Source organism: Pinus tabuliformis, chromosome 1_2 (genome assembly GCF_031772625.1).
Source record: "Pinus tabuliformis cultivar Carrire ecotype Pingquan chromosome 1_2, CPIR1, whole genome shotgun sequence".
NCBI lineage: Eukaryota > Viridiplantae > Streptophyta > Pinopsida > Pinales > Pinaceae > Pinus > Pinus tabuliformis.
Window position 1 is genome coordinate 631092503 of NC_142298.1, and position 7201 is coordinate 631099703.

The 7201-nt window shown below is 39.2% G+C and overlaps 1 pseudogene; it reads left to right on the plus strand.

The window, feature by feature from the left end:
• Window positions 1-6136, plus strand: part of LOC149207213 (exopolygalacturonase-like) — a 48487-nt pseudogene extending 42351 nt beyond the window's left edge.
• Window positions 6137-7201: the final 1065 nt, after the last annotated feature.

The window sequence follows — 7201 nt, forward strand, 5'->3', positions numbered from 1 at the left end:
AATACTCAGTTATCTGAAGTGTAGCCGTTACATGCATGCAAGCATTAACTAACTAAACTTACATTAATTCAACAAACTATTTGAATTAATCTAATTGGACTTGACTCAATTAACTAAGCCAACTAATTACAACTCAAGATTACAACTCATCCTTATCTCTTTAACTGATGGATAAATTCCTCAATTAATGGAGAAACTGTTGCATGTCCCCACATAGACTTCATGTTTGATTTTCCTTACCTAATTAACTCAAGATGAATTAATTAATTATTTTACAAATCACTGCTAAGATCAAATTCGAATTTTACTGCACTATTTTAGTTAGGGACTGACTAAAATAGGAAGGTATCTTGAAATGCTATTTATAGAATGCTATTTTTAGAACTTCCATTTTTCCGTCCATTGTTGCTAAGATCAACGCTGGATGAACAAATATTTATAGCAGTGCTATTTTTCGCAATTCTATTTTTAGCATTTCTTGTTGCTATTTTCAACAATCTTCTTATTTTTTGTGATTCTAATGAATGAATGAATTAGGGTGTGTGATAAGAAAGGTGAAAATTTGGTAAAATTGGTCATAAGGCAACATATTGATTCACACCCCCCCGTTTAGTATTTTTCAAGGCTTCCAACAAGTGGTATCAGAGAAGGTATCTTGGTTGTAGCTTAATCACTGAATAGTATATTTGGGTAGATTCGACAAAAAAATGCAATTTTTTTTTCAAAAGGAATCCTCTAGGAGTTTTTGTCCTTGCTGCTACAAATTTCAAGGTATGGCATAAAAATGTTGACAATCAATTATTAGCTTGTGTAGCTAACATTTGGAAGCTGGTATGTGTAGGATGTGGCAAGGATCCACTTTCACCTAAAGTAATGCAGTAGAATGCTCAAGCTAGATGCATCATTTATGAGAATATCCATAATGCAGACTTGGAGAAGATAAGAGACCTAAAATCTCCCAAGAAGATTTGGGACATACTACAAGTGTTGTTTGGAGGTGATAGAAACGAAATTGGAAAGGCTGAGAAGAAGAGTAAAAAGAGGAAAAAGAAGGATTATTAAAATAAATAACCTCATCCAAAGAAGATTAGTCTCCCTAGTACAAATGATGCAGCTAACAAATCTGAAATTGAATCTTTAGTAGAATTGAGTGTGATCCCACACAACAGATCTAAACTTATAACTATAGATGAATTGATTTTAAGTTATCTTTCAGATAGATCTGATGTTATTCTTGTAGATTTGAATAGTCATGTTAATGAATGTGATAAACTAATGCTTCTTCAAGTGGAATACGAGTCAAATTTAGTGGTGATTGAAAAATCTGTTGAAAGATCAAGAAAAAACTTTATATATCATGAAAAACAGAAGGAGCTCAAGCATGAGATTATCAATTTTAGAACCTAGTTGGAAGAATAAAAAACAATTGAATAGGTTATGAGTAGCTATCAAAAATAGCAAGAGGGTTGAGTTGAAGAATTTGAAGGTGAAATTATCACATTGAGGAAGGAGTTGGAAGAAAAAGACAAGAAGCTGAAGCAAGAGAAGAGTATGAGGGCCTTGGAAAATTTCCTTAAGAACCAAAGATCTCCATTGAATATATCTTATCTCGGTTTTAAAAAGGGAGAGTCCAGTTCACATGCAGAAAAGAACAACAATGAAGAACTGGAAAGGATTGTAGCGGACAATAGCAGCAGCGAGAGTGGTAACCAAGGAAATAAGCAACAGATACATCAACAACATAGAATAAAACTTCAAGGATCATCTACCACTAGAATATATTTTTCTCCTAGGGTTAAATATTGTGGCATATCTATCAAATTTCAAAGGAATCAAATCCCCTTTGTTCCTTTGATGGATGAGGTAGAGTGTTACAACTGCCAAGAGTTTGGACATGTTGTAGCCAACTACAGGAGAAGAGTGTACAAATCTAGTCAACATAGATTGCAACAATATGGGTAGCCAAGAATATTATCTATCTGGTATAATTGTGCTTTTAATGGTTATTGTTACTCATGCAACCTACTTAGCCATAAGGAAATTAAATGTATATCTAGCCCATGAGGAAGAGTAACATATCATGCAAGGAAGAGATTTAGCATGGTTAACAAAATATTCAATCCCCTTGAATCATATCCTGGTGATGTGGAATGTTATACATTCCACAACTTTGACCATATGGAGAGAGATGGCATGTTGTTTAGATCTTCAAGGCATAACCAACAAGAACAACAACAAACTCAGAGCAGATCTAGTAGAAATTCCAAGGAGAACGTTCAAGAAAATAAGTATCCAAGGATCGTGTCGAGGAAGAAGGAGTAACAACCCATGAAGTGGATATATCAACCCCCTTTGTAGTCCATTGTATACTAGTTTCATATTCATAAAATGTAACAGTAGAATTTTGTGAGAGGTGCATAACCTCAGGGGGAGATTATGGTAGCATGATGTAACAATCATATTGTTCACATTGTATATCATCAATTTATGCCATGTACTCTCAATAGGAAGCCTTGCATATGTTGATCATCGTTTTTTATTGGAATATGGGTTCTCGAGTCAAGAGAGAGAGTTATGGGCCATGCTAAGAAAAGGTAAAAGTGAATCATGTTGAGTGATGAGAGTTGTGACAACCATGCCTAGTATGGTGGATGTCATGTACTCTAGCCATATGTATGTACTTGTCATTATTGACATGATGGCTAAGTAGTTTTGTTCATGGTATCAATATGAGAGTATGTTTTGACGTGCATTGTAAAGAGTATAGTGCTTGAACCATGTTTTCACTCATGTGTGTAAGATCATCCTTGTAATCATTGTTGATTTCATTATTTGTGCATTGGTTGAGTGGTCCATGTATTGCAGAAAGTTAAGAGCCTTGGTCATGCATTGAAAATAGAGTCTTGAGAGATGGTTCAACCTTATATGAGATAATTGATGTCATTGTATAGCCATGTTTTATCATTCTTGTAGCCATGTACTATGTTTATAAATCCCTGTAACTCATTGTAAATCGTTGGGCCAAAGATGGTTCCAGTATTGGTCTATGAGGAGAAAGCCTCTTGTATGTGACAAGGAGGCATTGGTAGCAGTAGATAGCATGAATAACAACATGGAGAGATGTTTTCATCCCCATTACATTCTTAGAGGGAGCATGCTCAACCTAACAGTGGAAGGAAGCACATGGTGTTGGCATAGAGGCGTGGTGTTGGTTTGTTGGCATGAAGTGTTGATCAATTTTTCTTTGCATATCAATTGGTTTCAACAATATTCAGTGATGGTTCAATATGGTGTAGGATAATACAACAATGTATCTTATTTCGACAAATTTTTCTTGCAAGTGGCATCTTGTTTCTAATGCTTATCTTGTAGATGTTTGCAACTGATTTTGTTTCATCCTCAAACAAGTGGTATCATTTGTATCAAACATATGCATTTATTCCTACCATGTTTGTATGCACAATGAGTGCTACGAGTCTATTAATATGGTGATTCATGTACAAGCACAATTTTCAATAGCTCACGGGGAGTGTGTTCTTGATTTCTGGGTATTTCTATGTATTATTCTTGCCATTTATTTCTCCTTTCCATTGATGTCAAATGGGAAGAAATTTTTGAACTCGACTTCAGTTGTCAACTTCAAAAGTTAGGCTTAGGTTGACATCAATGTCAAAGGGGGAGCTTGTTGGCATTGTATTGTTTCCACTGATGTCAATAGGTGCATGAATTCTATGCTTTGCATGATGTCAACAAATGTATGCTTATGAAGCTAAACTACAAAGAGTAGTTTGTCATATTGTCAAGAGCATACACTTGAAGCTGAGCACCTTAGTGGCGTGTAGATAGGCTGGTGATGTGTTATTGAAACATTTCAAGGCTTGCACAAGTCCTATGGGTGTTGAAGAAGGTGTGCCAGAAGATGGAAGCAGTTTGATTGAGGTTTGACTGAGTTTTGGGCTGAAAAATAGGGTACCTTGGGTCACAGTGGAGAAACCTAAATTATAACTAGGGTCATAGTGGAGAAACTTCCCAAATGGAAAACCTATGTTACCCCTTCTAGAGTGAATTTCCACATTTTGTGTACACTCCAGTGAATTCCAGTGACATTTACTATGGTTTTTTCACACGGTATTTGATGGATAGAGTTGACTTGAGTTAAAATTGTGTTGGCTTAAAGGGACCTAACCCAGGTTCGGCTTTAACTGCACCAATCAACAAAACCCTAACTGTTGCCCTTTCGAAAACAACATGCATAGCGCAGGATGCAGTCTCACCCTAAGCATTATTGGGGGATGTTAGAACCAGGTTTCTACATCCATAGGCTTGTGTGATGATCTCCTAAGGTTCTTACGGTTTAGATCTGCCTTCACGCACATCTATTCCTTTCGACTGCCAACCACCACAACTCTATCTAATTGGCTTTCATATCTTCACGAAGGTGGTTAATTATACTTATCATGAATAAAGATTACAAATCTACCAGTTTCGCAATAAATAAGAACTCATTCATATAAATAGATTACAGAGAGAAGATACATAGACTTTGTAGAAGTAAATAAAAGAACACAGATGCATCAATTTTGGCCCAAAACAGCCTGTATTAGATGTAAACGTTCAAATACAGACATTTTATATCTACGCAATCAGTTGCAGGGGCCTGCGCACTCAGCTTGTGGACTTACCAATGTCTCTGCACACTCAGCTGCAGGAGCCTTCCCCTTTCACCTAAGTACAAGAAACAAATCTTTCCTACCTTAGCACCTTTCCCTTACAATGATTCTTCTCTTCCAGTTATTTTCTAAGATTCACTATGACTCAACTTTATATAGCCTTTGCTTTACAATACCATGGCCTGTGGACCATGGGCAGGTCTCAAAACCACTCTATCATCTACCCAACTAAGGGAATAAATCCACTTTGACTTCTACTTAGCTTTGCACTCTGTGTTTCCACATTTCGCGGAGACTTTACATTTTTTACAAAAAGATATTACAAAAATAGCTCAAAACTCAACAAAATTGACCCCAAGGACCCCATCCCAACAGGCCCCCAAAAAAAATATGGTGACTCTCCCTTGAGTCACTCGATTGGCTCCTCGATCTTATTACAGAGTTCACTGAACTTGATCTGCAATGCTACGAAATTAGCAAAACCCTGTACCGCATCCTGTTGCACTTCGTCTACTAGCTTTTCTGTAGTCAGGACTTCCATCACTAGGCACATCGTTCTTTGTGTCTGCTGGCATGTCTTCAAATTGTACTAGACTTATAGAGTAAGCTAACATGCTTCCTCTGTCTATTGTTGTATTCTGGCCTTTAATACGACCTCTTTTCTCCACATCTCTTCAATTTCTGATTGCAGCGGTTTTCCTTCCTGCAATCGAGCAGGGCGCTAGACTGGCACCAAAGTGCGCGCAGTCGCCTTGAATTCATCAAGCTGTCATTGTGTCTCCCAGATGTCTGTGCCAAGTTTATGTAGGTTCGGATCCTCCTGCAGAGTCGTCCATAGCTCCATGTCCTGTTTGAATATTAGTGTGCAGCTTGTGGCTGTTGTATCCAAAGTGCTTCTTCTTTCCCTGATCACTGCTCTGTGCTGCTCTCGGACCTCTGGTGGAGTAGTTGTCTACAATTTCAAATTCATCTCTAAGATCTTCATTTGAAAGTCAAAGGTTACTTGGTCGATCTCATCCTTCGATTCTCTGAGTGTGGTAGCCAACTTCTGAATCTTCTTTGTTGCTTCTGCATCTTCTGGAATGTGAAGTTCTGGCAGTGTCTTGTATGCCTGTGTAATTGCTACCTCCAAGTTCTGGCTTCGTGTGGCTAGTTCTTCCCTTTCTTTCAATGCTTGAGCCTTTTATGCAAAAATCTACTCATTTTTCATCTTGACTTCGGTAATGACTAATAGTTCACGCTGATCCCTGATCTTGAGCTCGTCTGATACCCCCTGATGAAGCGCGTGGAGGGTCTGAATGGGCAGCGCGACCAAGTTGACAGCCACATCTTTTATCTGTTTGAGCTAGGTGTTTATTTTATATGCCTCTGTGTGTAGTGATCCTTCTGGTAACAGGATAACTCAGAGGTCCAAAGTCCTATCCGTGTCTAGAACCGACACTCTGGCCTCCTGCAGGCTCACTTGAATCCCACTTACTTGTCCCACACTTGCTTGAATTCGACCTATTTGAATCAGCAACTCACACATATCCTTCTAGCAGCTCCCCAACTTCTGCATGTACTGCTACTCGAATTGAGTCCACAACTCCATTGTGGTGTTGTGGACCTTGTCGCCAATCTCATCCAAGTCCCCCTCAGTGAGGACCATTGGATCTGCATGTGTATGCTTATCATATTTCTACTTCTTCTAAGAACCAGAAGTGGTCTCCCTGGTCCTCTTATGCAATATAAATGGATTGCTATACTCCCAGTCACCACCTCCTTCCTTTTTCGGACCCTTCCTTGTCCGTGGTATGTTGAGAAGCAAATTCCTCAACTTCTTCTGTGGCCTCCTTCGTGGTGCTCTCCTTGTCAGCGGCTGCCTTAGCAGTAACTTCATTCTTTTCCCATTCTTCTTTTCCTCGGGTTGTTTCCTGCTCAGCCTCTATCTTTTTCTGGGCTTCCTTCTCGCGAGATGTAGCCTGCACAAATTCCTTTTTATTTTGCATTGTTTTGGCCCACGCAAAGGAAATTTCCCGGCCCGTGCTTGTTCCTGCATTGAGATCTGATGGCTGCCTCCTCTCAACAGGCCATTTTCCTATGACTTCCTATACATATGCATCTGTTACTAGGTATGGTAACTTGTACCACAATTTCTTAGGGTCTCGCCTCGTGCAGATAGATACATTGTGAAAATTTTCTTTAAACTCCACGTAGGCCTCCAATTGCCCAAACAATGTTGGTGACAGCCTTGGCCTCTGGCTGATCACAGTGCGAAGGTCCATATCGACCAGCACCCAGAATACTTTCAGCTCCATGACCCTCTCTGGGTCCTCCATTTGCCATAGCGAAGAGAACTTCATGGCCTCCAGTAAATCAGTGTCCTGTGGAGGGACCTAGCTGTCCTCTAGGAGCCTCCACATGACAAGGATAATCAATAATAGTAGCTAGGCATAATGGAATGCCTTGTCGTTGTCCTGCACTTCGTGACAGTTCAACAGGAACTCTTTGTAGAGGTACTATGCCTAGTTGTACTCCACCCCCTTCGGGCA